This window comes from Euprymna scolopes, chromosome 43 (genome assembly GCF_053919585.1).
Source record: "Euprymna scolopes isolate OS-2025 chromosome 43, ASM5391958v1, whole genome shotgun sequence".
In the NCBI taxonomy this organism is placed as follows: Eukaryota; Metazoa; Mollusca; class Cephalopoda; order Sepiida; family Sepiolidae; genus Euprymna; species Euprymna scolopes.
Window position 1 is genome coordinate 26,554,958 of NC_136524.1, and position 23,175 is coordinate 26,578,132.

A 23,175-nucleotide genomic window follows, 5' to 3' on the forward strand; every position below is an offset into this window, starting at 1 on the left:
TAAGACTCCCAACAAAACCAGACAATTCTGGAATCTTGGTAAAATAATCAAATTAATTACGGTAAATGACAATAATGTTCATTCTGCGGTTGTTCTTAAGGATGGGCGCGAACAGGTCCATTCCTTAAAAAACCTTGTGCCCTTGGAAATTAAGGGCAATGATGATATTGCATCAACTGAATTTGTAGAAGGAGTTTCCTTTTTCTGTTCCTAATGATGGTGTGCTATGATTCTTGTGACAGCTGGTACCATTTTAGCTGCATAGGAGTTAATCATCAAGATACCTTAGGGGAGTGGGTTTGTTCTAATTGTAAGGATGAGGCTCCTCAGGTCAGTCCATATAGTGGAAATTAGCTAATGTCTGGATGCATGAAAAGTTGAAGTTTATACTGAAGATTGACAACAGACAATGGCACACATATATTAATATTGGAAAAATCTATTGAATTAAAGGTGTAATTAACTTGTATTGTGAAAAAAGTAATGATTATCCATTACTTTTTCCTCTCCTCCTTGGCAGTGTAATATTAAGAAAATTTACTGAATTAAAGTTATAATTTTGAATCTCAATTTGAATTGTTAAAAATAACCATATTAAGTTAATAAATTTAACTGAACTAAATATATTGAAATTATAAAATTGTCTACGTTAAAACTTATGTTGATTGGATTAGCTTATTATTTGTCGTTTATCCGACTGTTTATTAATTAACTTTTATTAGGAAAAAAGTAATGATTATCCATTACTTTTTCCTCTCTTCCTTGGCAGTGTGGGAAAAATTTTCCATGTACAACCACCATATTGTTTTTGGCCGCCTACATGCTTTGTAAGCCGGTCTGTCATTGGTTTAATTTGAATGTGCCCAAATCTTGTCTTGGCGCCAATTTGTATTCATGTATTATTTTTTTAGTCTGAGAATGAACACGGGAACCAGGAGACTCACATAGCGGCGCTCTGTCTAGAGTGCCAGGATTTTACCTTCTTGGACACCAAGCAGTGGGTGAATGAAGGACATTTCTCTAAATATAGAGACAAAATAATTGTTGAACTTATTTTACCCAATGAGGATATTCTAATGTGTTCGGCATCATATATTTGATTATAGGAATTTATTCCTATTTCTTCCAGAGACAACGAGGTCCCAAAATATGCCATATTTGGCGCCAACATTCACACCATGTACAATATGGATCTGTTCAAACATGTTTTCCACACATATACACACCCACATGTATGCATGCACATATGCACACACACACACACACACACACACACACACACACACACACACACATATACACATCCTCATACACACACACATGTACACACACATACGCGCACAAGTACACACACATGCAAAACGTCACTTCTCCTGAAAGGAATTCTAGACATGCGCAGTCAGAACACTCACCCTGATATAAAAGTCCACAACACTATTCAACTTCCTCTTTTCTTCCCTTTTGCCTGCTTTCGTCAACCAGGCAAATTCGGCGTCCATAGCTCTTGGTTTGAAGACTTTTCCACGTGAACGACTGCTATCATGAACGCATGGTTTTGCTGAGGCAAATACTCCTTTTCTATTTTCCTATCTACGTGCGGGACAGCCATTTCTCACCCTTGACTTCATTTCTTTCTTTTCCACGCATGTAGTCGTTAATGCCTGAATAAACACGTGTTACACCTAAACCATTTTTATTTTTGACAGAAAATAAACGACATGCTTATTTTATCCAGTAATTGAGTTTTTGTTTCCTTCATTCCATTCGTTTCATTATTTTCTTTTGTAGCGAGTTAGGGTATTTATACTCTAGTCCCCTACAGATCCTTCTAAAAGGAAACCCGAACTAACATTCTCACAGAGGAATCAAACTAAAGGCTCCATGCGTATGTATAGCGAATTCAGCCACTGCTTTTGCAAAGGACTTACTGTGACCAAAGAACTTTCATTTCTGATACATTGTGAATAAAATTTGAGTTTTAAAGGTAGGTCTTTGTTTGTGGAATTTCATTTCCTGTCTACAGGGAGGAAATTGGGCGTGCGGGAAAGAAATTTCTTACACCCTTATCCTCGAGTGGCCTCTTGGCCTTGATAAGTGGTGATGCCTATGTAAAAAAAATTAAAATCAATATTTTTTCAAGTGCTGAGTACTATAAAGAGCGTCATAAATATTTTATTACTATTTACGTAGTCTCTCTCTCTCTCTCTCTCTCTCTATATATATATATATATATATATATATATATATATATATATATATATAGAGAGAGAGAGAGAGAGAGAGAGAGAGAGAGAGAGATCTACAATAAGTTTTACCATAACTCCACCACGTGGCTAGATATGGTAAACTTTTCTAGTTGAGATTCGAAACCCGATCGGCAGTGCCGGAAGTAGTAGTTGTCACTTTAGCTAAAAAAAAAAAAAAAAAAAATGAGGGAGAAAAAAAACGAAACGACAACAAATATTTGTCATGTGTGTGTTTTCCTTCGTATCGAGAATAATAACGTTCTAAAATATGCGTGACAATACGACCATCTTTCGATTTTATTTAAAAATGAAAGTGTAAGTATTTTTTTTTTTAAATCTATTCTTTATTGGACTATAATAGAAAAAAGGGAAAGTGTTGTTGGAGGAGAGCGATGTTTCAGCGTTAAATCTTGTTCGCTTCGCGTTCCATTTTATGAAGGGCGGTGCACGTCTATAAATTCATTGGCGGTGCGCTTAACTCCTGTCTCTCTCTCCCACTCTTTTTTTTTTTTTTTTTTCTCCACCACCTCCTTCTTCGTTTTGTTAATTTGCAGTAGTTGTAGAAAAATTGACAGTACGAGTATACACCTATATACTTTCACGCATACATATGTATATAAACTATTTATTTTCTTTTTTTTTTATATAAATTTAAACACACACATATTAACCATTAGCTGTCGTCAAGAATATTTTTAAAGACTTAATTATGGAAGGACTTATTGATATCGGTGAGTATTATTATTATTGGTTCTGAAAGATATCGATATATATATATATATATATATATATATATATTTTGGTATTACTATAAATGATTGCCCCTCAGCTCCCCACCTTCCCTCAAAATGAGATACTGTTTTTTAGGCGATTACATGTGGACATTCTGCAAAAGAGAACTGGAAAAAGAGAGTGGAGGAGGGGGGAAAAACAAACAAAAAAAAAATACACCATTTAATTTAGATTGGGGGATCAATTTTTGTATAAATTTAACATAAAATGATCACCTCACCTACTTTCCGACCAAATTGTGTTATTGTTTGTTAAACGACATATGACCGTTTTAGTTAAATCTTAGAAGCATTCAGTTCTTGTTTCTTGTTTTTTATCCATACTTAATACTTATGGATAGTGGTAAAATTAAGAGAGCTTTTTCTTTTTTTTTTTTTAAAGGAAGCTGATGCCATCCGGACTTAGGGTTAGAGGTATTGTTAAAGGAGTTTTTTTAAGGGAGGTGTCGTTAGCACCCGGACTTAGGGTTATGAGAAGACTTTCCCCTTTACTCCGGTTTTCAGCGATATCCCACTTAATCGCCTAATTCTTATTTAGGAGGGTTTAGCTGGTGATCCTCAATTACAAATTTATTCGTTTTTGCCAATAACGATTTTTTTTTTTTTTTAAGTAATTATTTTATTTTTATTAATGTTACAGCATGAACTCTTCCGCTCCTCAAAACAAACAAACATATTAAAAAAAAATAAATAAATAAAACCCACACACGCACATACTTATCTGATTTAACAAACTATATTTTCTGGTTATATATCCATAAAACTCTACCCAGTTAAACAATAACCCGAAAATAGGTGATTATTTTACTTTGAGTGTATAATGTGAAACTGATCTCCCAACCTAAATTCTAAATTTTTTTCTAAAGTTTTTAAACGTAATCTCTTTGAGAGAGAGAATAACATCTCATTTTAGAAATATTACTTAGCTGAGGGTCCCCATCTCCAAATTTACCATAATAATAAGTGATGATGATAATAATAATAATAAAACGAATTTATTTTATTGTTTTCCACTCTCTTCTCTCTTTAACTTCAAACTTTATAATTTATATATTTGAAAAACGTTAACTTTTTTGGTGCCAGTGCAGAGAGTGACCCGACCCGCGCTATTTTTTAAATCGTATTTCGAAGTTTAATTAAAGTTGTTTTTTTTTTTTTTTTATTATTATTATTGAATTGTAAGGTTGAAAATAGGTACAAAACACCCTCCCCACGTTAAGAATGGCTTTTTAAATAATAACGTTATTATTTACGTCCGGATCACTCTCTGCACTAGTCCTACTTTTTATGAAATTTACTTCAATTTCTTTTCATACAAACAGGTACATTTTACTAATTAAACTTCCAGAAGCGCAGGTGCGTTATTTCTTTCACAGACAGATTCACCAACCTTGTTTGTTTTGTTTAATTATTGTTTTCCATTTATTATTATTATTATTATTATTATTATTGACTAACTAACAACATAATCATTTTCATATTCTATTTTTACCTCCACTGATAGCAATTATTTTATCATCAATAAATTGTGCTTATTGTGGACATTATTCTTTTGTTTAACCTTGTCTATTTTTATTAAATGTCAACGTTTTTGAATTGTTCGACTCTCGAAATTTATACTTACGTGTGGAATTTGGTGATTTATTTCGTGATGGGGGGAAAAACAGAAAAAAAAGGTGTTCCAATTAATAGAAAGTATATAAAAATACGCGAATGTAAACGTAGTTTATTGTTGATGGCTTGTATATACTTATATTATTATGAATATTAAATTTATTTACGCAAATAAAGATTGACACTTGACTGTTTTTGGTGATGTCAACTCTCTTGCTTTTATTTGTCTATTTCATTAATCTTATTTAGAGATAAGTTTTTTTTTTTTTTGTTTTGTTTTTTAACTTACCTTCATTGGGATGTTTTGTTTTAACTCAACTTTTCATAGATGAAACAAATAATTGTTGTTACACATTAGATTGTAATATTTTTATTTATTTATTTTTTAAATTATTTTAATTTACATTAAATTTTATATATTGTGGAAATATTTTAATATACGCAATTTCTTTTCTTTATTTTTAACCTAAGCAAAAAACAAAACCATTTTTCAGGTAAAATTTAATAAATTAAACCAAACTTTTTGGGTACTTCTGCAGTTTACGGACTGTATCTTTTTCTTTTTAGATTAATTAAATTCAATTTTTATGGTATCTTTCGCTTATTACATTGTACGGTGAAAGTAAAGAATAGTTAACAAAGCAGAGCACCAGTAGAGCAGTGGCAGTGCTTTTGTCAAAGCACGCTCTCTCCTCATATTAAGAATGGGTTTCTAAATGTTATTTCAGCACGGTTCGTAAACTGCAGAAATACTTTTTTTTTTATTCGTGTTTTTATTGGTAGTTGATTAGGATGATTATATTTATCTAAAGATGAAATACAATTATTATATTTGAAGATGCAGGTAAAATGGTGTGATGTTTTTTTTACAGGTCTTATTTATACTTGATTATACATTTTTTTTCTCTCGTGACATTGCTTTTAAGTAAAACATGTTGAAATTTGTCTAATAACTGCATTCACTAACTATTTAGTTTTAAAAACTAAATTATATTGGTTTATTGTAAAATGGGGTATGTTTTACTGTCCACAGTCCTTCGAAGAAGTGGCAAAAAAAAAAAAAAATCAATATAATAAATAAATATTACCAAAGACAAGATAAGTTACTCTTCTACCCAATTGGGTAGGTTTTTAGTATGCTTACTAAAATGTAAAATGTTTGTTCGGCTCAAAAAACAAGCATTTTCAAAGGGTACGCAACCACAAGAAAAAATGGCCGCATAACAAATATATTGTAACCACTTTTTCTTGTGGTCGCGTACCCATTGAACTTGCTTGTTTTTCAAGCCGATTTTACGTTTTAGTAAAAACACGAAAAACCTACCCAGTTAGGTAAAAGGGTAACTTACCTTACCTTTGGTAACATTTATTTGTTATACATTTGATTTTTGACCACCTTTTCGAAGGAATGTGGACAGTAAAACATACCCATAAAATGATTAAAAAGAAAATAATAATAATCGGCTTTATTTGTTTACAAACTATAACTGTATTTGCCTAGGTGGAACGAACACACACACACACACACTGGTCATAACACTTGGAGGGAGGACACAATTATCAAGATAATTTACATAACAATTTTAGAAACAGTTTCTAATAAATTAATATTTTGTGCGATTTATTTATTTATTTGTTTATCTGTTTTATATATTGTAAACAATTCAAATACCTCAAGACATACCATATCAAATGATATGAATACGATTTAAACATACTTGTGGTATTTGAATTGTTTACAAATGATATATATGCTCTGAAAGCAATCTATTTAGCTTAAATAGATCTGGCAATTTATAATATATATATATATATATATATATTATTGCAACTTAGCTCTTACTTGCATATTGAGCATTGCTAAAGCAAATATTGAAAATCCCCCTATAAAATTTTATGTAGATATTTAAAATATATTATTTTTTCACTAAATTTTACTGCTATTTTAGGTGCTTATGTAGAATACGGATCGTGCTGAAATAATAGCAATATTATTTAGAACTCGTTATTAAGACGGAAGGTTTTTTTTTTTTTTTGTGTAACTATTCTATACTTTCACCTAACCATTTAATAAACGAAAGGTACCGTAAAAATGGAATTCGACTTGAAAATCCTATCTAAAAAAAAAAAAAAAAAATAGCACAGTCCGTCCGTAGTTTGCTGACTGATCGAAAACACGTCTTAGTTTATCGTATTTTTTAAAATTATTTTCAATTAATTAATTTAGATTAATATGTCATAAAAGCAAAAATGACAATAAAATGAAAGTTACGTAGAGACGACACGCACAAGCGCGTGCGAGATCTTGTATGATAAATTTATTAATAGATTATCTTGTTTCTGTACTTCTTTACATATGTTCGACTTCGTCAAACCTAGTTTTACTACTCAATGCCCAAGTATTTATGCTAAGATTCGCATTTATTTTCAACCGTTAGTATCTTGCTTGTCGTCAGTCAATCCAATAGACCGAGGCAATTAAAAAAAAAAAAAAATCTTTCCAATCAACAGTACCCCTTTTTAGAGAGCTGGGGGCTGGCCGGCTAGACCCCCTCCCTTAAAAACTGACCTTGCCTAACTTTGCCCTCGTGGGGAGGCAAGAAACACTATAACTTATGCTTCATTGCTTGCTTCACACATACATAATTGCAAGGTAGAAATTAGTTCATCAGTAATAATACAATACACCAAAAGTAATAATTGCTATAGTTCTTGTTTTTCTACCTACCCTTTTTGTCTTTTCTTGATTAAACTTTTTGGGGTAATGTTTTCCTGTGTGTGCAAGTTTCTCGTCTTAACTTCGATTTTGACATTTGCATATAATAAAACGAAAAATTTGCATATAATAAAATGAAAATGTATTTAGAATTACATTTAATAAAATAATAAAACAAAAATGCAGAAGTCTTTACGGCGTACGTAGCCGTCACGAAACGAAAATATTATATCCCAAAAATCACGTTAATTGATTAATTTCTTTTTATTATTATAAAATAGCACGGTCCGTAAATCTCAGTAGTCAAATTGAGTTGTGCAGCACCTTAAAAAAAAACATGGCGTCGTTTGACCCTATCCTCGCTTACTCTAAAAATTTGATTTTCTTAATAAAAAAATACTTGATCAATTTACGTGATTTTTTTTTTTTTTTTTTTTTTTTTTTTTTTATGACGTCTTCGTTTCGTGGCAAGTACGTACATCATAAAGATTTGTCTGTATTTTTTAAATTAAGTGTAATTCTAAATAAGCACAAAAAATATTGTGGAATTATATCATCCGCCAGAATACTTTTCGATTTCTACGTACACAAACTAGCTATTATCTTTTGTGGGGACTAAGAAAAAAAAAAAATGAATAAAATAAATGAATTACTTTGTATGACAATTTGAAAAGCGTTTTTAAACCTTTGGACCGTGGAATTGAAAGGCATATTAAACTCAGTTTAATAAACCGGCTTTAAAATTGATATCAAATTACCATTTAATCAAAAGGTTGAAAGTTTTTGGAAGATCCGATGATTTTATGAGATTAAAAACATTGGCGTAACAAGTACTACTTAGTTTGGAGAAGTAACTTTCATAACCGTAAAAAAATGATGGTTAAAAAAAAAAAACACTTTAAGACAACGCTTAATAGGTACAGCTGGTTTTATCAACTGTTCACCATTTATTTTAAATAAATAAGTTAAAAGGAGAATTTATTTCAGAGATTAATAAGATAAGAAAAGTAGGCGACACAGATGTGTGGATTCATCAGGTGGTATTAATTACTTTCGCTGTTTAATGGTTACTTATATATTACCTTGTTTAGCACAAGACTCCACACACAACGAAATTGGAAATTAAAAGACGTTTCAATTATACCAGTCATCATAGGAGCAACTGGGCTTATGAAAAAGAACTTTAAAAAGTACATAGCAAGCATACCCGGTGAACCAAGTGCAAGTGAAATACAAACGATTGCACTAAAACGGACGGCTAGAATCCTGAAAAGATCTCTTGGTTGGACTCACTAAAATAGGGGTAAATGTCAGACATCTGGTTGGATGTCCCATCCCCTAGAAGAAAAAGTTTAAGAAAAATGAAAAAAAAAAAAGAATTAGAGAGATATCAATCATACCAGTTATTATAGGTGCCACAGGGTTTATGGAGAAGAACCTGAAGTCTTACCTAATTAATATTTCTGGTGAACCAAGTGCAAAAGAGATCCAGACAATTGCACTTAAGGGAACAACGAGGATACTAAAAAGAGCTCTCGGTTGGTTTCAATAAAAAGCAGAGCAATGTTGGCAGCTGGTTTGGCTGCCCCACACCCAGCGTTACAATCTTCAAAGGAAGAAAATTTTTAAAAATTAAAGAAAAAGTATTTTCAAAAAAACACTATCTGTCGAATATACCCGGAGAACCAAGTGCAAGAGAAATACAAACAATTGCACTCAAAGGAACGGTTAGAATCTTAAAAAAAAAATGTTTTTTAATCTCCCGGTTGGAGTAAATGAAGTAGTCGGTGAATAACGGCTGGGATCCGATAGGATGCCCTATCCCCATGAAAAAACAAAACAAAAAGAAACCTTAAAAAAAAAAAAGGTATTAAAGGGCCTCATGTATGGACATGAAAAGAAACTGGAATCTTAGGAAGATCTCCATCATTCAGATAATTATCGGAGTAACCGGACTCCTGGAAAATAATTTCAAAAACTACCTGTTGAATATACCTGGCGAAGCAATGCAAGAGAAATATAAACAATTGCACTTAAAGGAACTCTCGGTTGGAATGACTGAAATAGTGGATGAATATCTAGCATTCGTTAGGATGCCCCATCCCCAGCAAAAACAAAATAAGAAAGCATATATAAACAAACACATTAACTTTACGCATCTGTAAACTTTGCCTGTTTTAATTTTGGAATATATGATTATTAGTAAGCAATATTATTTTGTTTACATTTGTTTAAATTTTTAAAATCTTTAAATTGTACGTTTATTTATTTTTGTATAATGCTCTGTCAATTTCTTTTATTTGAAGTTCCCCGGAATTATTGTAGGACTAACTGTGCTTGCCCTTTTTAGTAGACACAGAGGAAAAATAATTCAAAGTTCATTGTTTACATTATTTTTAAATAGTATTTGAAAATTGGCAGGCGGGCCTGTAGAGTACCCCCCCCCCCCTAAAAATGCGTGTTTTTCACCTTTTTAATGTTTTTAATCCCCCCCCCCCGACGATTATCATCTGATTATAGACTTAAGTATCATGTTATCAGAAAAAAATTTTGAAAAAAAAAATAAATTGAATCACTTTTAAGAAGGGGGTTCACTTTATCGTTAAAACGTTCTAATCATGTGACACGTCGGTAAAGAAATGGACAGTAAGTCAGGTAACGTTATAACGAAAGTGAACCAACCCCCTTCTTAAAAATCATTAATTTTTTTTTTCTGCTTTTATGATACTTAATCTATGATAATCATAAAAAAAAAGATTAAATAAGTGTAAAACGCGCATTTTTAGGGGCTGGGCATTCTTGTACAGGTTTTCCAATTGCCATTCCGGCATATTCCTCGAGATATTTCAGTAAAGGTGCAACATCTTTCCACCCTGAAAAAATCCCTTAAAATGACCACTATTTCAGGTTTTCGGGGTTGTTCAAAATGAAAATAACGTTTAAAATTCTAGGAAACAAGTAGTTTCCAAGATGTAAAAAAAATTATAGTTTAAAAATGTGGGGGATCACTTTTCTATAATTCAACATAAAATAAGCACTCACTTTATGACCACCTCTTTTGTTGAGCGGGGGTCAACATAAAATGAACACAATTTAACGTAAAATGAGTAATTGTGGCCTGGTAGATCGACACAAAACCTACCCTAAAAAAACATGTTTTCTAAGGGTTTTGGGGTGTGCTGAAAACGAATATTGCATTTAAAATTGGATTCATCAACTAGTTTTCATGATGCTGAAAAGATACATTTCCGCAGGTTTCATGTAATAAAATATATATATATATATATATATATACACACGGATATTAAGTAATGTGATTCTTTGTTATAAGTGGTGGCTATTGTTGTATGCACAAGTGCGCGCATATATTTTTTTTGTTTACATGAAACCTGCAAAAAAGTATCTTTTCAGTCTTGTGAAAACTAGTTGCTGGCCCCAATTTTAAATGTGATAGTAGGTTTTTAGTGTTTTTACTTAATGTAAAATGTTTTTTCAGCTCAAAAAAAACAAGCATTTTCAAACAGTACACACCCACAAGAAAAAAATAGCCACGTAACAAATACATTGTGGCCATTTTTTTCTTGTGGTTGCGTACTCTTTGAACTTGCTTGCTTTTTGAGCTGTTTAAACATTTTGGTAAAAAACACTAAAAACCAACCCAATTGAGTAGAAGAGTAACTTATCTTGCCTTTGGTAACATTTATTTGTTATATATTTGATGTTCTTACCACTTTTTCGAAGGACTGTGGACAGTAAAATATCTGCAAGATCTTTACTTATAATTTTCTTCTTTTCTCCCCATGATAATTAATAATGAAGACAGCAAAAGGAAGTCTCATTTTAACATTTAATAAACAACTTTATTTGTTATTTTCGTTAGTAGCGTGTACAACAGAGAAACCGGTTAGTAGGTGGAAGTGTTCTTGTGTAAAGATAGATGTAATATATTGCCGGCTTGTTGAGGAGAGTACAGTTCTGTTTACACTTGTTTATAGCTAGTTGTTGGGACGAAGGAAACCTGTTAAAGGAGAAAGAAAGAACAAGGTCTTCAGTGTATTTAGTGTTGTAGTGTGTGTGTGTGTCAGTGTATCGATGAGAGCAGTTGTTTAGCATGATAAACAGTTTGTTTGGGTACCTCACATGGAAATAAATGTACTTTGAAGAGAGCCATTGTTAGCTTGTTGTACTCGCGTTCGACCTGTGGCTTTGGCCCCAGGCTAATCTACTGTCAGCTGAAGCCAGGGAGTAAGAGTTAAGAGTTTCAGATTTTGCCTTTTATATACTTGGTCATGTGATTGAGAGCCAGCTTGTGATTGGACCAGCCAGGGAGAAAATGGATTTCAAATCTCGAATTGTGAGAATTAGCTCCTGCCTGTGATTGTAGCAAGTTTTGACTGTTACACACTCTAAATTGGAACAGAAATTAAAAAAAAAAATGCCTCAGTATAGAAAGACTTCTCCTTTACTGATGGAAAACAAACTAGACTAAGTGTAGCATCAGAATAAATACTACACTTTACATTTATCACAAAGGTTAATTGGCTAGTTGTTTGTGCAGGACAAATGAGACGAGAAGTGTTGATAGGAGAGGAAGAGGGATGTATTCTTATTTACTTGCCTCCCTACGAGGGCAACTTTAGACATTAAGTCGGTTTTTAATTTAAGGAAAATGCAGCTGCCGAAAGGGGAAGGGGGGGGCTTTGTTTTTAAATACATTTTTCTCACGGACTCTTACTCGAGAATTTGTCTTCTTTGAAGATCTCAGCTAAATTCTTTCGCAAATTATTTATTTGCTGATGGGAGAAAAATTGTTTGTTTCAAATACCATTCGTTCTTTTTATGGAGAATTAATTAAAAAAAAACAAAACAAAAAAAAACTAAAAAACTTATTGTTTTACTTTGGGTTTGGAATGCAGTTAAACTAATTTTTCCTTTTCATGACTGTTGTAGATAATTTAGCGCTATCACAACAGCCATTTATCATTAATTTCTCACTGGCGACTATTGATTTTCTGTGATTATTATTTGCCCACTAGGACGTCTCACACATTGTTCGCTGGCAATAACAAATGTTGTTCACTGTAGTTTTCCCAGGTTTCTAGCACTTTTTGGATTTTTTGATAGCCACTGCAAATCGTTTTGCATTATCGCAACAGCTGTTTTTCTCGCTTTAAAGTTTTAATATTCTCTGCACATTTTCTAGTAGGTCTTCTCCCTAGTCAGTCTTTCCTTCCTCCTTTACTCTTCACAATCGATTTATGTGGGTGGTGTCATGATGTGTCAGCATGTCTTTCTCCAGGGGTAGAAGCAATTAATGGGAGTTTATGGTAGTTTCAGTTCTTTTGGGCTCGTATGATGTTTGCTATTTTTCTGAATTTTGTTAATTTTAGTTTGGATTTAATTCATTCTGGTCATGTTGTTTCATACAGTTGTTAATAAGAATTCCGTTTCTCTGTTCAAGTGTCCTTTTCATAGTGTGTTTTTGTGCATCTCTTCTCTAACAAGTCTTATAAATCGTCCATATAGCCGCTTCTCTTCACATTTCGTTTTTCTCGCCTTTTTGTTTTCAGTTTTGCTAGTACTTGTATTTAGACAGTGCCTCTTGCTGCAGTGATCAGCCTTTCTGTATTCTGGGTTATGTATGTATTTATTTATTTTTTTTTGTATGTGTGTCATCCAGTCTTCTATACTTATTAGTCTTTTTTCATTTCTTCTGTAGTCAGTAAATATCATTTTCTAGTGCATTCTACATGATCATTAGTTTCTTAGTTTACTGGTCCAGGTATCCAAGTTCTTCTTTTGCCTAGCTTATGAAGGGTCCAGAATATTTTGCTGGTAATATTACCCACATTCCTTTCATCAGGTTTCTACTATATACTTTGATTTCTAAAACTTTTTTGTTCTTCTTGGTTATTCACATCTTTCATTTCTGTTTTGGTAGCATCCACTTCCAAAACTCTGATATTTATAAGTATCATGTTCACCAAGTGCCCTCATCACCTCTTCATTGGGTAGTTCCATGTCCTCCACTTCCTTAAGCTTTCTTTTTTTGTGAATTCACCCTTGTCTGTTCATTCGTTTGTCTGGCCGCACTTTTTTCAATAACTACACCTTGAAATTTTTTAAACTTTTGCACAAACATTAAACATGATATGAGTAAAAAAAACTAACAGAACAAATTTTTCAGGAGAACTCCGGTTGCCCCCTAAGGGTGCCTTTCAGGTTAAAATGGCTAAAATTGACACTTTTGTGCTTATTAAAAAAATTGATGCTTTGGATTTTTATGAAACTTTCTGAAAAGTTGTAACTAACTGATTTCTGTATAATTTTGTTTGTCTTTACTTTGTGATAACTCTTAGGTGTGCCCCAGGGCCTCTTTTAGGACTAATAAAAACACTCCTTTTTTTTTTTTTTTTTTTTTTTTTTTTTTTTGACTATTTTACCATATTTGTCCAAATTTTCTGTGTATGTCTATTTAGCAGTTTTGCATGATGCTGAACTTTAATTTAAATATTGGATATTTGGTGCTAAATGAGGGGAGGAGCAAATGATGAACTTAGTCATTTCTTTTTTTGCATGGTGCAGAACTCAAATTTACATATGTTAAGGCCTAAAACTGCACTGTTTTTTTTTTTTTCATTTTAACCAAGATTTGATGTCCGCTGGGGACTTTTGGTTGGGGTTAAATGGAGGGGGAGGGGCGCAAATGCTGAACTTAGTAATTTTTTTTATGCCTCATTCACTGTGCACTCATGGGGAACCATGCATACTTCACTTGTTTTTCATGTTTTATAGTATTCACTTTTCCATTCCGAATTTCATTTGGTTAAACGCCTGTTTTATATGCTGGTGTTGGACGATTTTTAGAAATCTGGCCAAGTTTTTATTCATCACTCTTTCTTTTAAATTCATTCTTATCATTTTTTTCCCTCATATTTTTATTGGCTTTCCTTTGCAAACTCTCATCCATTCTTTCAACATGGCCATACCATCAAAGTCTCCTGTTCTGCTCACCTCCCGATACTCTCCAGATTTACTCTTTCTGTATCATCAGAACTAAACTCATCTTTAACACTCGCATACATTCATCATATCATTCTTGTAATATTTCTGTTCATGCAACGCATGTCCTCAACCCTCAGTGGGCAAGTTTCACTTTCATACATGATCATACTTTGTACACATGTCTGATAGACTCTTCTCTTGGCCGACAGTGATAATGCTTTCTTGAACTTGCCTCCATCCACTTTTAATTCTTTCAATCACACTAGTGCCATCTCTTCTTCCGTATGCTCTAATGGTATCTTTTGAACAACCTTAAGGTTGGATGTCAAATCAAGAAATTTTATTTTATAAAACTTACTTCTAAATGAAATTTATATAAATTTAGATGGATGGTCTTCCCAACTTCATCTCGCATAACCAAACTAGTTGCTTCCCCAAAACTAGTATTTCTGAACACTAAAAAGCAAATGAACAAATTTTGAATACACTGTGAGTGAATAAAACATGGACTTTAACTTTTTACCATTTTTGATCCTCCATAAGCATTTCATAGTGTCTGTATAAATGTCAAAAAAAAAAAAAAACCCAAAAAACCTATCACCATATCAACCACATTTTTCCCCCATATTGGTGCATATGTGAAAAATTTCTAAATCTGATAGAAATCGCAAAGGAAACTTTATTTCTGAGCAAATCTGATGCCATTTCTGGATTCGTTGGGTCAGAAAACTTTCCTGAGTTAATTTTTTAGGGTCACATTATGTTCCAAACTGAAAATATTCAAGAAAATTATTAAAAAGTTGCCTGGGTGACATCTTGTGCAATTTACATGCAAACAGAAAATGCCCTAAACTAGAAACTGTTTAGAGTTACATGTTCAAATTTTCAGATTTCTTGGTTTTTATGATGTCTATATTAATTTGTATCATTAGGATTCCTTTTCTTATCTTGTGTGTTATTTTCACAAAGTTTCCGTTGATAATCTCAGATTTTCTTTAGGTGTATCTTTCTGTCGAACTCGGGAATCTGCATGGAATTTCAAACAAAACTATTCATTTAATCCAGGGAGGGTAGCGTGCTTTCGCTCTGTTAGCCATGATTAGGTAAATGTCATGAGTAATTCGCAATTGTATTTTTGAGTGTTGCCTGCCCTAAGGATTGAACCTTCTAATTTCAAGAGTATAAACTTGTAGCTGGGTTTTACCAATTACTAGGGGTCTTTACGAGAGCATGCTACCTCTGTGGATTAAATAAAGTATTCCATTCAGAATTCCATGCAGCTTGCCAAGTTCAACAGAAAGATTCTCAGAGTTCGACACGATACATCAAAGCACTGTTGTAATAACACTCCAGATACAACAGTAGTCAAATAATATGAAACAAAAATGTATTTTGCCAACTGTAAAATATTTGAAGAAAAATACTTCTTTTTTATTTATTTTTTAAAAATTTTGGATGAGTAAGGGGGGGGGGCTCTGCTATTTATGTCTGCAATTCCTTACAGGCGTCGAGATTAAATTGATTTGATGGATTTAACTTTGAAAATAAAATCTCAAAAAGAAATTCTTAATATGTTTGTACAGATTTCCAACTTTAAATAAAGAAAAACTAAAGAAAAAAAAATGTAATTAAATAAAGTGTCATTTGCACAAGATAGAAATAAAAACAACATGATTGAGTTTTAATTTGCCAATTGTAGATTATGTTAATGAAAACCTTAAATCTCCTTCAAATGCAAATGTAGAACGCTTATTCAGAATTATTCATGATTCAAGGTTTGCTTTGGTTTATTGAAGAAAATAAAAATGTAAATTAGTGTTATATAGATTACAAATATTACATTCGAATTCTTGTTGAATAATAAAAACAATTAACTTTAGCAAACGTTTTAGCCCGTTAAAAACAGGCAAAAGTTAAAACTCGTTAATTTAGAATGAGTACTCTATACCAAACTTCTAGAGTAAATGTGGTATTGTGATGACTAATCTTTCCTGTTAATCCCTAACTATGCATCGAATGGATACCATTATACTTAGTTTACTCCACCTTAACATAATAAAGATTCATACAAAATTTCAGTCAGATTGGGCTAGTACTTTCTGAGAAATGTAATATAGATTAGGAAAATGCAACCATATGTGTATACAAATGGATGTAAAATTAAAAAATTGATCTTTTCTTAATAAAGAGCTATTTTTAAACAAGGGAGATAATATTAGTTCTCAGAATCTGGGCATAAATAATGTGTGGGACAAATTAAATATTAAAATACAATCATTAAAAGCTCGTATACTTGAATTGATAATGAACTTTTCTAGATAAGGCAATCCATTAGAATGATTGCTTGCGGACAGTAATGGATTAATGTGGAAAAAAACAAGAGAAAGCTTGGAATTTGTTTTGGATCAAAACGTGTGTGGAAGATTTTCAAATAGGTTTTAAGCAAAAACATGAAAACATGGAATTTGAAGAAAAATTGAGATGTAAGAATGGGTTTATTACAAATCAACATCATTAGTTTAATTCTAATTTTTTGATGGCATGTGTTGGATGGCTTTTAAAAATTGACTTCCAAACCCACCTATTTCTGACCTTCTTTCTTTCAAATCTGTCCTTATCACTTTCATGCTTTTATCAGCCTTTCCCTACCATAACATATAATATTTTTTTTATGGGACTCGCTCCAGACAAGGCATAAAGCCATTTGATGTAAGAGCTAATAAATAAATAAATACTACTTCAAGGTTAAAATTTAATATTAAACCACAACTGATAATGAATGTGTGACACTGAAGAGATATTGAAAACACTAGTAGCAGAAGAAAGAAAAGCAGCGTAAAAAGGAACATTTGATAAAGACTAGCACTGGGCAAAGGAAGTATGTTGTATTGCTGCTGTTTAAAAGAACAACAACACACTGATATATGAAAATATAACTATATACCTTCGGGCCAAGATCAAAGTGTAGTGTCTGTTCCAGCAGATACTGCAAGCAAAGACCCTATGTGGGGTTGCCCCCACAAATAAGACCTTGGTCAATGTAGGGGCAACCCTTCATACCAATTGTCACTATCCAGCTCCCCTACTCCCCGGGGAGTTGGTCCCCATTTCCCCTTCACTCCTCACATAAAAAATCGGCCTTGTGCCTAATTTGCTCGGTGGGGGAGCAAATAAATACCATCTGTTCTTCAGATGCTGCACTTCAATTTCTTGTTCTGTTAGTGGAGGAGAAATCTTTCACAACTGAGACAATTTTTATTTTTGTTCCTTTTCTCCACATTAAAAAACGACCCTGGTGTCTAACTCTGTCCTGTGGGGAGGCATTGTAAATAGGAACTATATACCTTTATTTTTGATGACGGTTATGGATGGTTGACTGTTAGGAAGATGTATGCATGGGAATTCAACTGGTTGATTCTTCTTGGGCCCAAATCATCAACTGACAACGATATCCTTTCCAGTTATTATGTAACCATTTTTGCCAACCTGAAACACCTGATGGTATTGTCACTGTAGTCACATCCTAAGGGCATTTCATTCCGTCATTATCGTTTCATTGATTGACTTTGTTTCACCTGGTTAACCGTTTGCTGAAAATAACCTTTCAAGCATCATACTTTAATTTATTCTCTTTTTAATAATTAAGTTTGTTGCTTCTTCACAGCAGGTTCCCCACCCCCTTTTTGTATTTTACTTCAGTAAGTTTTAAGAGATCAAGGAGCTCCTTCCTGGAGCTAACACTTGATTCTATTATGATTTAAATTTATATCCGAGGGCTCTTTTAAGAATAGATGCTGTGTCAGGTTCATAATTTTTATTTAAATGACCTTTTGCTGATTTTATAATTTGATAATTTTATTGTTCTTTCATTTGGCCAGGTGCACACTTTTATCAAAATAATTTCTTAGTACACACAGCCTATATATCTATACTTGTGCTATTGATTGCTGATTGAGTATTTTTATTGGGAAAGCTATTAGCAAAATAATAACTTTGCCTTGACAATGACCTCCCAGGGCGAGGAGAAATATAAAAAAAATATTCATTAGTTAAAAATGTCAGTAATTATTTTGAAAATTTCAATTAAATAACCTCTTTATTCATCTCTTCAGTAAATTATTAAATCCTAATTTTTCAAATCTTTTACTTTTTTCATTAGACTTTGTTATAATGGAAAAACATAGCACTCCTTTTAACACGAAATGGTTAGCTAGTCATGAGAGATGACTACTGAAAGAAATATAGAAAAGGAAGTTTGATAAACGTGTTAATACAATCAAGGAAGCCAGAAACAGGAAGGGAATTCCAAAGTATAGCGGTCTGTGGGGAGGGAAGAAACTATTTGAATAGTGGTTTCCTGTATTTAGGGTCCTCAAAAGTGAAGTGCTTGGATTTTGCTGCTTGTTGGGTTAGTCTGGATTACGTATGTCAAAGGAGCAGAAGTTCTATGGATTCATTAGAGAACATCCCATTAAATTCCTTGTTAAATGGACACAGGGATACAACAATGGCACAGATGTTGGAGATTGTTATTTTAAAGTTCAACATGACCAGCAAAGGAAAATGTTATTTTAATCTTAAGCATGACGAATCAAAGAAATCCTATTTCAAACTTAAATGTGACAGAGAGACAAGGCCTCACATATACTGACAGATAAAAAAAAAAAAAGAATCAAGTTTCTGAAAGCATCTTATTAGTATCGCATTTCCCAAGGAAAATCTGGTAAAAAAAAAAAAAAGAAAAGTCTCTTATCGTTTTTTAGCTTCTGTATAATGAAGATTTGTGAAATTCAATATGCCTGAATGGTGCATGATTTATCTAATATATAATAAAACATTTGCTTTATTATCTATTCTTCTGATAACACCGTGAGTTGTCCCTTTCTACATCTGGGCTAAGTTGTACAGCAGCTGTATCAGTAGTGTTATGATATATGACAGTGAATGTTGAGCTTTCACCCAGCCCTCTCTTGCCCTGACTCCAGTGCATTATCTATTATAATATTTGTTATTTAATTAATTGGGATGCTTCTTGAGATGAGAATTGTTTATTCATTTATTTATTGTGGACTATTAATTATCCTTATCGTTTAGTTGTTGTTTCATGACATTTCGGCCAACTCTTCCTCTGGCCTTCGTCAGGTGGTTACCGTGATGAGATAGAAACTCCGAATCTCCTAACTGCATCCTCAGCAATTACTGTCTTCCATAGTTGTTGTTGTCTCGCCATGTTTGGGCCAACTAAGCCGGTGGCTGCTTTTGGGTAGGATTGAAACCGCTATCTTCAGACAATGCATAATATTATTATATTATATATTGTTATTACTGTATCATTTAGCTCTGTGTAAGAAATATATATTAAAATGAAACTGAAAAGAAGCACAAAATGGTTTTGTTAGTTTTAGGAATGATTTTGAAGGGAGATAATTCCAAAATAAAATATTTTTCAGTTTTTAAAAATGTAACTATAAAGTTTTTTTTGTTTTTTTTTTTAATTTATTTTTTTTTATTTACTCATACAAGTCCCAATTTATGAAAACTAGATTTAGTTAATAAAAAGACTTCAAACAAAATTTGGAGAATTTATGTAACAAAAGCATCCTCATTATATGGCCCATTAAAAAAAAAAAAATTTCATTTTAAGTTAATTTTATGTGCCATTTTTCGAGTACATTTTGAATCTATTATAGAACATTTGACCTTTGATGTTTATTCGTATACAAATCCGTATTTACTTTTTGTTTATATATATATATATATATAATATATATATAGTTTTTTTTTTGTTTTTTTTCATGGGTACCTTCAATTTTTATTTGTTTCCTTCAATTCCTTTTGTTAAGCGAATATGATTTCTGCATAGAACTCAAAAAAATCATGCCTCAAGATTGGCCTGCATGAAGTTCTCCTTCTTGGTTGCAGATTTTTACTTCCAACACTGGGAGCAGCAAGGCTCAGTGGTTGCATACAAATTCAGGGAAGGTTTGACCCAGAACGTACAAAGGAATGTCACAAAAGTAGCATTGTCGCATTCACTTTGCTGATTTGCAGTTCATCGCTTGATAAATATATGCAGAGACAGACGGCAAACAAAAGGATGACAGATTCTCATACCAACTCCTCCTGTTGGAGCTGTAATACTACTGCAAATGAACACCTATCTAAAGAAATGGCAGAAACACTAGAGGATGACTTCCAATCTGTAGTGGAATGGGGACAAAAATGGATGGTCACATTCAATGTTGCCAAGACTAAACTTGTTTCCTTCAATAATTACTAAAAACCTTCTCTAACACCAATAGCAATGACCAATGACTCTTTATCTGAAAGTACATCTTTTAAACTCCTTGGTCTAACGTTCACAGGAACCATGTATGGAGTATTGTTGTCATATTTGAGCTGGTGAATCTGCTACTAGTTTCTCACTCCTAGATAAGGTTCAAAAGAGTCGCCAATCTGATAGGTCCTAAACTGTCATCTAAGCTTCAGCCTCTGTCCCATTGACGAAATGTTGCATTCCTCTTCCTGTTCTACAAGTACTTTAACAGTTAATGCTCTGACGAACTGCAAGCACTTGTACCCCCTCGATGTCAATACCCCCAGCAAGCAGCTAAATCCCACCCTTCACAGTAGAGATCCCTAGATGTAAGAGAGCCTTCTACTCCAGTAGTCTCTTCCCCAGAACCACTAGACTTTGGAATTCCCTTCCGGGTCCCTGCATCCCCAACTGTACTGACATGCAGAAGTTCAAGTGTAATATGAACCGACATCTTGCTGCCCAACTCCCTACATAGTACCCCTGTAGCTTATGTCTCTGATAGTAGCCCCCTACATCAAAGTGGCAATATGCCTTGTTTGGGGTGAAAATGTAATAAAAAATTTTTTTTTTTAAAATGTTGCCAAACCTGTCTGTTATGGGTACCCCATGCCAGGAATCAGTTTCAGAGAGTACATGCTTGATACGTTTTTGCTGCTCATAGCCTGATGAGAATGGCTTAGATTTCAGGGGTAAGGTGTATACTGAAGGGGTAGTAAATTTTCACATTACCACCACTGAGGTGTAAGCAGATACTGTGATTAAGGGTAAAATTTATAGGGTGCATTCACAGCAAGTAGTTTAGTAGCAAGATGTTTGGCCACATTACATTAAAATTTTTCTGCATGTTGGTATGGTTGGGGAACCAGAGAGTAAGGGCCAAATTTTAAATGGTTCAAGGAAAGAAGCTATTACAGTAGAAAGTTTTCCAGTCAACTAGGAACCTCTACAATGAAGAGGCGGGACTTTCTTGCTTATTGGCTTTGTCAGGGGTATTTACATTGAGAGGGTACAATTGCAGTAAGTTTGTTGGAGCACATTTCGTGGAAGTACTTAAAAAACAAGCACAAGGATGCAACATTGCGGTGATGAGGTAAAGGTTTGAGCTTAAAAAAAATCAAAGTCGATATACATTAGAGATATTTGAATACTGTAGGAGGGTGTGGGAGAAATTAATTCATTATATACAGCTAATGTCTCTTGCTTAGTAAAAAAGCCCTTAGGTAAACATAACTCGGCAAGTGTGGGCGGAGAGAAAATTCATTGTTGACCCGGGAAATTGGAATATTATAGCAGCAAAATTGGAAATAACTTAGTGTATATATAAATAACTTAATAATGAATATATATAATTAAATGAATAGATAAATACATGAATTACAGTTCTAACCACTTTCTTCATGGTAAGGATTCTATTTTATATTTTCTGTTAAATATTCTATGCAATTTCTGTGTCCGACATGTAGCAGTGACAGGGACCTATTATGTTATAGCCTTCTTTCTTTTTTTTTTTTTTTTTTTTTCATCATGCCCTAAAGTGGTTAGTACACCAACCCAGGTATAGAAACAATACCATTTCCCTCCAAACCGTTAAATAGAATCATAGAGTACAGTTGTTTTTTAAATTAAAGTAAAGTTTATTGACCTCCTCACCATTCTACTGCACCATTTTAATTTCTATTTGTTTCTTCCTTGCTCTCTCCTTAACTTAACATCCATATGTTTTGCAAGAAGAGATTCTACATTGTGACTGATTTTTTTTCTTTATATAAAATGCTAGAATTGCATCTGTTATTGCAGTTGTATAATATTTTTTCAAATTGAAAAGCTTTGTATTGTGAAAAACCTAACACAACCACTGACCACTTCATTCTACCTTTCAGTATAATTTGATTACTGTAATGAATAGTTAATCCAAAAAAATCAAAGAGCCACGTGTTTTCTGCAAAGAAAAATCTTTTCTCTTAGACTTGATGTAAAATGCATTCCAAGTTCCAATCTTGTGCAATGATCGGTTGGTTATTTGACCTGTTTGCAATTAGCTGTCCTGAAAACCGACAGGATTTGAACAGTGGCAATACTACTACATCAAGGTAAAAAAAAAAATCCTAGTCAACAATAAGTGTTGATAGATTATCTACAAAGTTGCAATTTAAAAAAAAAAAAATTTTTTTTAATTTTTTTCTGGAAATATGGGGCATGAAACCACTTGATGTAAGAAATTTAAAAGAATACTTCAAGGTAAAAAAAACCAAAAAAAACATAGCCAACAACTAGTGTTGATAGATTACAACCTACAAAACAGCAATCCTCTCCCCTTTGTCAGACACATTGTTCATGGAATGTGAGCACTACCACTACAATGCTTATTTCATTTCGTTCTTAATTGGCGAACATGATAGCCACAACATGAATTTATTAACATATCCAAGAATATCTCCGTATCATAGCGTTTCAGCATAGATACTTCAGCTAGTAGATTAAATT

At 32.9% G+C, this 23,175-nt stretch overlaps 1 protein-coding gene across 7 annotated transcripts in view; it reads left to right on the plus strand.

The window, feature by feature from the left end:
• Positions 1–2,270: 2,270 nt before the first annotated feature.
• LOC145268251 (FHF complex subunit HOOK-interacting protein 1B-like) overlaps positions 2,271–23,175 on the plus strand; it is a 293,884-nt gene continuing 272,979 nt past the window's right edge. For 4 of the 7 annotated variants that reach the window (XM_080123586.1, XM_080123590.1, XM_080123588.1 and 1 more), the window contains exon 1: positions 2,271–2,561. The gene's annotated coding sequence lies outside the window, so the exon portion shown is untranslated. Of the gene's footprint in view, positions 2,562–2,788; positions 2,978–23,175 lie in introns of those variants that run through there. The other 3 variants (XM_080123587.1, XM_080123589.1, XM_080123592.1) reach the window with 2 other exon arrangements.